Source organism: Arachis hypogaea, chromosome 11 (genome assembly GCF_003086295.3).
Source record: "Arachis hypogaea cultivar Tifrunner chromosome 11, arahy.Tifrunner.gnm2.J5K5, whole genome shotgun sequence".
Classification (NCBI taxonomy): domain Eukaryota; kingdom Viridiplantae; phylum Streptophyta; class Magnoliopsida; order Fabales; family Fabaceae; genus Arachis; species Arachis hypogaea.
The window spans coordinates 24,729,922-24,738,899 of NC_092046.1; the positions used below are offsets into that span (position 1 = coordinate 24,729,922).

General features: G+C 40.5%; 1 non-coding gene across 1 annotated transcript; it reads left to right on the forward strand.

Annotated features, from left to right (window-relative positions):
• The first annotated feature begins 8,870 nt into the window (after nt 1-8,870).
• Nucleotides 8,871-8,978, forward strand: LOC112725252 (small nucleolar RNA R71). Its single transcript, XR_003164372.1, has one exon. It is a non-coding gene; the product is annotated as a small nucleolar RNA R71 (small nucleolar RNA).

Genomic DNA, 8,978 nt, shown 5'->3' on the forward strand with positions numbered 1-8,978 from the left:
ATGTGTGCCTTCTGGTAGTTTTGCTTTTTGTAAGGCTTTTTGCTTGCCGCTGTTCCTGTCTCTTTTTTATCCTTGCATGACCTCTTCTTGTACAAAGCTTTTGTTAAACTTTTGGTGAAAAAAGATTGTAGCTTTCTTGATGATTTTTTGCGTGGTCTATGATGATGATGGCCTTCACTGTTTGTATGGAGAGATGTTTTCATAAAAAAGATTATTGAACTCCTTGTATTTTTTGTTTTGAGGGGATTGGGGCTGGTTTAGGGCATGGATTTTTGTGTTGACTTTTCTTTTCTTGGTTCTTGCCTTGTTGTTGCCTCCAAAGGGTGCCCCTGGACTTTAGTGCTGGTCCTCCGCTTTTTACGAGTCCTGGGGCTTCCCTTTTGCCGCTATACCTGAAATTTGTTGATTGCTTCTTTTGGTATTTTCTTATTGTCCGAGTTGCCTAGTAGTGACATTTTTTTCTTTTTCTTACTGTAGGGATAGTTGGCCTATGTCTTTCTGAAAAAATATTATTGAGATATCTACTAAGAATCCTGATGGCATGTCTGACTGGCTGGACTCCATAGTCCTAATGTATGTTACCGTGGCCGATCCCGAGTACTGTGTAAGGCTTAGGAGGTTCCATAGGATTTGTAGTGATAGGGACGAAGAGAAGAATTATGAGTTGGTGTCGCCTGACCCTGAGGAGGGGGTCAGTTTTCCTCCCTTAACTCAGGGAGAGCGGTCCTTTTTCTATGCTTACGACTACTTTTTTAGTCAATTGAATATCACCATCCCTTTTACCACCTTTGAGACCGACCTGTTGTGGTCTTGTAATGTGGCCCCTTCCCAGCTCCATCTGAACTCATGGGGTTTCGTAAAGATTTTTCAACTGTTGTGTCAGGAGTTGGGTGTTTGATCTACCCAGACTCTCTTTCTATATCTCTTTGTGTTGACAAAGCCTGGGGTAGCTAAGAAGAAAGCCTCTTGGATTTCTTTTCGAGCTACTCAAGGGAAGAAAGTTTTTTCTATGTATGATGAGTCTTTTTGTGATTTCAAAAATTATTACTTCAAGGTCCAAGCTGTGGAGGATGCTCGGCCCTTCTTTTTAGATGAAAATAATGAACTCACCTTTCCATTGTCATGGCAAAAGGACCCAGTAGTCGTTAAGTATTCTTGGGAGAGCTTGAGTGAGTTAGAACAAGCCATTGTTGGTGTTTTATAGGAGAACTGGGGAGAGCCTCCTCATCTGGACACGAAGAAGTTTCTAGGAGATCCTTCCCTCCTTCGTGCCGAGCTGGGTAGTGCTCGACTTCATTTTATAATGGCTTTCTTCTGTTTATTTGCCAATTCATCTCTTATGGACTTGTGACATTGTTTCCCTGGTTCCTTTTTTCAGAAATGGTGAAGTCCACGGATTCCATGAAGGCCTTTCGTAGGGCTAAAAAGGCGACGACTGTACAGAACTTGTTGGCAAAGGCTTTGGGGGAAGGGTCTTCTCAGGTGCAGCAGCCGACTTATGATGCTTCCGGACTGAGCAAGGTCATTTCGACTCCTCGAGTCCGGACGATTCCTTCTGACCCTGTTCAGCCATCTTCTGGTGCTGCCACTGTAGCTGGTCCTCCCCAAAACATCAAAAAACTACTGTTTCTTATGATCTGAATACCAAGGACTTTGATGGTGTGGGTTTTGCTACCGATATGATTGCTCCCCACGGTAATATTCCATTGGATGATGTGTTAATTCTTCGTTATCATGATTTTGTTGTGAGTAGTAGTATCTGAGTGGCCAATGTTGGGGCGGCCCTTTCCTGGGTTATCAAGGAGTCCCCTGTTCATGCCACTAAGGCTTTTATGGAGGATGCCAAGGCTGAGTTTGACAGGATTAAGGGCTTGAAAGATGAACTGGATGCCAGGGTGACCAAGTTAGAGCTGAATATGGAGAGAGAGGTCCCAGGCTACTGTTGCTGAGGCGGCTGCGAATCTGGTTGGAGAAACGGCGAAGAATTACAAGGAGAGCTATACCCGTACTTATGGCGAGCTGTTGGAACTTAAGGAGAGGCTTGAGTCTGTCCAAGCTGATTATGCCGAGCTCCAGGGTCATCTGGTGGGTAGTGTGACTGATGCATACGATAACTTGAAAGCCCAAGTTCGAGTTCTTGCCCCTGAGCTCGACATGACTCTTTTTAGCTTGGATAATGTGGTACAGGACGGCAAGATAGTGTCTGCCCCTGATGATGAGGATGAAAGCCCTCCTCTTGTGCCGCTAAGGAAAGCCGCAGCTACCTCAGCCTCTTCCGCCCCTTCTGAGGCCGACCAGCCAGAGTCTGATCTTGACGTGCAGATCCTAAATCATCCTGATGGAACTATTGATGCCGTCCCGATCGCGACTGCTCCTCCTCCTTCAGCCAAGGATGCTACTACTGGGGAGAATTTAGATCCTTTGTAATTTTTTGTGCTTGTGTTATAGTTCGGTTTGTGGACTTTTAAACTTAGTTTTTGTAAATCTCTTGACTATCCTTGACACTTTGGTTGCTTCTTAGCAACTTTATTTTGCAAAACAAAACACTTTAAACTCTGAGGCTGCCTTTTTGGGTGGCCTTTTGAGTCTTTAATGCTTTGATATATATATATATATGCTCTTGATATGTTCATCATATCTTTGTCACTGATTTCAGGATTTTTACAGAGGTTTTGGTACTTTTCTGTCTGACCTCTTTTGCAGTGTGGGTTTTTGATCATGCCTTACTTTCTGCTTGGGCGAGGTAATTGACGTGGCAGAAATTGGCGAATTAAGAATTGTTATAAGATATGCGTTGCAAGTATAGTTCTTAACCAACCAGAAATTCGCTTATCAATTTAGAAGGGTTGTCACAAAAATTAAAATTAAAATACTGGGAGTATGAATCCCAGGTCGTCTCCCAACGAGTTGCAGAAAGGTGTGCTATTTTATTAATCAGATGTTTTCAAAATGGTTTGAGTTGAATAAACAGGAAATTAAATTAGAGGAATTAAATAATTTAAATAAAAGCCTTGACTGGGAGTAGATTAGTTGGAAGCCCTATTCTTGTTGAAGTACTCTCAAGATTAATTGATAATTGAAGGTTGTTCTGTTTAGTTATCCCTTACTAGGTAAGGAAAAGTCAAACAAGTTGGAATGCTGTTTCTATTCACAAGTTCCAATCCGCTCAATTGAAAAGGATTAGTGTCAGTGACTAGAGAGCATTCCAACAATAAACCCAATTACAATTTTTATTTTAAGCATCCCAACTCAAGGGTTCCTTTCAATCAACTCCCCATCAAGTTAGTGAACTACTCGTTCATTGTGAATATAGAACTCATAACATAGGAAAGGGAATTAAAGAAAGACATGATAAATAAAACTCAAAGGAATCAATTAAAAATAAAAGTAATTCTTGTATTAATAAATTCTAAAATAATCCAATAGTAAAATTGAGTAAATTAAAGGACATGGAAGAGTAAAGCCAAGTAAATAAAATGAACTAGAATGACGAAGTCTTGATGAGGTAATAACTCTTCTCAATATCCCAATGCAAAAAGCAATAGAAATAAAATCCTAAGAACTATGAATGTGTAGAGAGAAAACCTAGAGGAGGAGTAAAACTAGATCTAAAAACTAAAAATTGTGTAGAATGAATGTTGTTCTAGTTTCTGCATGTTCTCTGGCTCTAGTCTACTTTTCTGGGCCGAAAACTGGGTCAAAATAGGGTCCAAAATCGCCCCCAGCGAATTCTGCAGATCATGCAGATCGCGCACGTCACGCGATCGCGTCATTCATGCGGACGCATCATTCGGCGTTTTGCTTTGCCACGCGGGCGCGTCGTCCACGCCTCCGCGTCACTTGTGCTATTCCAATCCGTGCGGCCGCGTCACTGTGATTTCCTCTCTTTCGCGCGGTCGCGTGAGCCATGCGGCCGCGTCACTTCTCGCTGGTCATCTCCTTAATTTCTTGTGTTCCTTCCATTTTTGCAAGCTTCCTTTCCAATCTCCAACTCATTCATGCCCTATAAAGCCTGAAACATTTAACACATAGATCACAGCATCGAATGGAATAATGGAGAATTAAAATACATAATTAAAAGTCTCTTAGGAAGCAAGTTTTCAATCATGTAATAATTTTAGGAAGGAAATATAAATGCATGCTAATCATATGAATAAGTGGGTAAAGACCATGATAAAACCACACAATTAAGCACATTATAACCCATAAAGTAGTGGTTTATCAACCTCCCCACACTTAAACATTAGCATGTCCTCATGCTTAGTTGAAGGAGATAAAATAAATGAGTAGGAACATGTAAAACTCATGCAATGCAATGCAACCTATATATGTGAATGCAACTATATGATTCTTGCCCACTTGATCAATAGTAAATAAGCTCTTCAAAACAATTACAAATCAAATTCCACTAATTCAATTCTCATATAGTAAGAACAGATAAAAATTCAAGAAGGTAGCTCATGAAAGCAGGAAACATAGAATTTTAAGCATTGAACCCTCACTGATGATGTATGTACGCTCTAATCTCTCTAGTGGATAGGGCAATCACTCTATCCTTCTCTAATCATGCTCTCTAATTTTTGTTCTTCTCCTAATTAATCAACAACATTTAATATACCAATGCAAACATCATGAGGTCTTTTCAAGGTTGTAATGGGGCCAAGGTAATGGTAAGGATACATATATTGCTAAGTAAGCTTATAAACTGAATCTTTAATTAACCTAAGCTTTAACATAACATATATATATTCTATATAACTTTATAATTCATACCTAGCTACCCAGAATTTCCCTTTCACATTCTATACTTGTGTATCAACTTTTTATTTTAATTTTATCATACATGCATTGATCTTTGAATTCTTAACTTAGCATTGGGGTAATTTTGTCCCCTTATTTATTTATTGAATATTTTTGGTTTTTTTCTTTTTTTTTAACATAAACATAAAAATAAACATAGCTTATCAATGCACATAGATTTTTAATTCTTATAGTTTCACCTGAGTAGGTATTCAAATTCCCATTATATTATCATGACACATTCCCTTATTATCTTTTGTTCCCACAATTTCCCATACTTAATTAGCACACACAATTCTATCTTAAGCTAACCAAAGATTCAATTTGGGATATATAATTGTTTTTCCGCTTAAGGCTAGTAATGTGGTAAAATATAGAACGAATGGGATTAAAGGCTCAAAGTGGCTAACAAAGGTAATTGAAAGGATATATAATATTTAGACTCGCTTTTCAGCTTGTCTCTTTGATTCTTAGAAAAGTTTGGAGGAAAGGTGCGGCTAACTAGATAATTAGCTACAGGTGCATACCAAGGGACTATCTCAGATACTGCTTGCAGGTTATCAAATGGGAAGTTATCAGCTATAGGAGTGGGGTCATCTGTAATGTGCTCAAGGCGACTCAAGTGGTCTGCCACTAAATTCTGGTTACCACTCCTATCCTTAATTTCTAAATCAAATTCTTGTAATAGAAGTATCCAACGTATGAGCCTTGGTTTGGACTCCTTTTTAGCTAATAGATACTTTAGAGCTGCGTGGTCTGAGTACACTACTACCTTCGTACCAAGTAAATAGGCTCAGAATTTATCCAGAGCAAAAACAATAGCAAGAAGCTCTTTCTCAGTAGTAGTGTAATTGGACTGAGCGGCATCTAAAGTTTTAGACGCATAAGCAATAACAAAAGGGTCCTTACCTTCACGCTGAGCCAGTGCTGCTCCTACTGCATGGTTGGAGGCGTCGCACATTATTTCAAATGGCTGGCTCCAGTCTGGTCCTCTCACAATTGGAGCTTGAGTCAGGGCGGTCTTCAGCTTATCAAATGCTTGTTTGCAATCCTCACTGAACTCGAACTCAATATCCTTCTGCAGTAGTCTGGATAAGGGAAGAGCTACCTTACTGAAGTCCTTAATAAATCTCCTATAAAAACTTGCATGGCCAAGGAACAAACGGACTTCCCTCACAGAAGAGGGGTAAGGTAAACTAGAAATAACATCCACCTTTGCTGGATCTATAGAAATGCCAGTATTAGACACAACATGTCCTAGTACAATACCTTGTTTTACCATAAAGTGATATTTTTCAAAATTTAATACAAGGTTTGTACTGACACATCTATCTAATACTCTAGATAATCCATCTAAACAAAGGCTAAAGGAATTGCCATATACACTAAAATCATCCATAAAAACTTCCATACAGTCCTCAATAAGATCAGAGAAAAGACTCATCATGCACCTTTGGAAAGTAGCTGGTGCATTGCACAAGCCAAAGGGCATTCTCTTGTAAGCATAAGTCCCAAAAGGACATGTAAAAGTGGTCTTTTCCTGATCCTCAGGAGCTATATGAATCTGGAAATAACCTGTGTAACCATCTAAAAAATAATAATGTGATTTACCTGACAGGCGATCTAGCATTTGATCAATGAATGGAAGAGGATAGTGATCCTTACGAATGGCCTGGTTGAGGCATCTGTAGTCAATGCAGACCCTCCAGGCGTTCTGAACACTGGTTGCCATGAGCTCTCCGTGCTCATTCCTCACTGTAGTGACTCCAGACTTCTTGGGCACCACTTGTACTGGGCTTATCCATTCACTGTCTGAGATGGGATAGATGATATCTGCTTCCAGTAGTCTGGTCACTTCCTTTTTGAAAACCTCTAAGATAGTGGGGTTTAGTCTTCTCTGGAGTTGACGGACAGGTCTTGCTTCCTCTTCTAAAAATATTCTATGCTCACAGACTTGAGAGTTGATGCCTACTATGTCTGCCAAACTCCAACCAATTGCCTTCTTGTGCCTCCTCAGCACACTAAGTAACTGCTCTTCCTGTTGAGAAGTGAGTTCCCTTGCAATGATAACTGGAAACTTCTGCTCGTCTTCAAGGTAAGCATATTTGAGGTGTGGAGGAAGGGGTTTTAATTCTAATTTCTGATCATGGTCAGGCTTTGGGTCATCTAGAGCTGGTAACAATGGTAAAGTACTGTCATTGTCCTCTAAGAATGTCCCCACACTTGGACTTTGTCCTATGTACTTCTCTTCAAATTCCTCCTGGTGAACTTCAGCCACGGTTTTATCTATAATGTCACACTAGAGGATAGAATGATCCTCCGGAGGATGCTTCATAACTCCATTTAGATTGAAGATTACTACTCGGCCATCTATTTCAAAAGAGTATGTTCCTGAAAAAGCATCTAATTTGAACTTTGAGGTCTTCAGGAATGGTCTTCCGAGTAGGATTGATGACGGCTTCTCTGAGTCATTTTGGGGCATCTCCAGGATATAAAAATCAATGGGAAATGTGAGCCCTTTAATGCCCACTAATACATCTTCAGCAACTCCAGCCACTGTAATAATGCTTTTATCTGCTAACACAAAACGAGCTGCTGACCTTTTCAAGGGAGGGAGCCTCAAAATATCATATATAGACAAAGGCATTATACTCACACATGCTCCTAAATCACACATACAGTCAGAAAATACCACACCACCAATAGTACAATTAACCATACATGGACCTGGGTCACTACACTTTTCAGGTAAACCTCCCATTAAAGCAGATATGGAACTACCTAAAGGAATAGTTTCTAATTCATTAATTTTGTCTTTATGTATACATAAATCTTTTAGATACTTGGCATATTTAGGTACTTGTTGAATAACATAAAAAAGAGGAACAGTTACCTCAACCTTTTTGAATATCTCTACCATTTTGGGATCAGGTTCCAGCTGCTTTCTGGGCTTCCTTGCAAGTTGTGGAAATGGAATGGGAGTGGTGTCTTCTGCAATGTCTGCGCCCCTTGGTATTTCCTCCTGTGGTTGAATTTCTTCTTTTTCAGCCACGTCCTGTATGTCCTCTTCCTCATCAACATCTTCTATTTCCACTACCTCTTCAGCTGAGGCGTGTTCTGGTGGGCTTGGCTCCTTCTGATTCCTCTCCTGCAGTGTGGTTCCGGACCTTAGGGTGATGGCATTAATGCCACCCTTTAGATTGGGTAATGGTTGAGAGGGGATTCTACTGAAGCTCAAAGGCTGGTTATTGGAGTTATTCATTGATCCAATCTGTGAGACAAGAGCTTGCAAAGTAGAGTTCAGACCATTTAGTGTAGCATAAAGGTTATTTTCCATGGTCTGTTGTCTCTGATCAATAGATTGTAGTAAGTCGTCATTAGAAGATGAGGAAGGATAAGTAAGTTGAGAGGTCTGCTGTTGGGTATTCTGTGGTCCTTGGGATTGCCTCAGGTGAGGTGCTCTGTAAGGCTGGTTCTGGTTCTGCTGCCTGTTGTTATTATTATCCCACCTCTGATTTCCCTGACTGTCTCTGCCTCCTCTGTTGTTGTTGTTGTCCCTCCAATTCTGGTTAGAATTGTCCTGCCATCCATGGCTGTAATTGCCACCTTGATTGTACCCTTGGTTGGGGGCGGTCATAGAAGTTATGAGTGGCTACCACGGTATTGTCTTCCTATTGGAGCTGCAGACATTCATCAGTATAATGGCTGTAATCAGAACAGACTCTGCAAAGTCTCTGTGGGACTAACTGTTGGCTTTGCTGTGGTGGAGAAGGTTGAGCTTGCTGAACTTGTTGTTGATTCAATTGCATCTGCTTCAGCAAGTTGGTCATTTCACAGATACTCTGAGTTAGAGCAGCAGTCTCTCTGCTAGAGGATACTTCTGCAACAGCTTTTGAACGGCCTTGTTTCTGCCTGTGATTCCGAGTAGATTCAGCTAAGTCGCTGATCAATTGCCATGACTCATTAGTGGTCTTATACTTTTTCATAGACCCATTGCTAGCACTTTCCAATGTAGTCTTATCTTGGGGCCTCATGCCCTGTGTGACGTAACCGAGTAACACTATCTTGTCAATCATATGGTGAGGGCATGCTTCCAGAAGATTATTGAAGCGCTCCCAGTATTCATAGAGAGTCTCGGATTCGTCCTGAACAATCATGGAAATGTCTTTCCTCAGTTT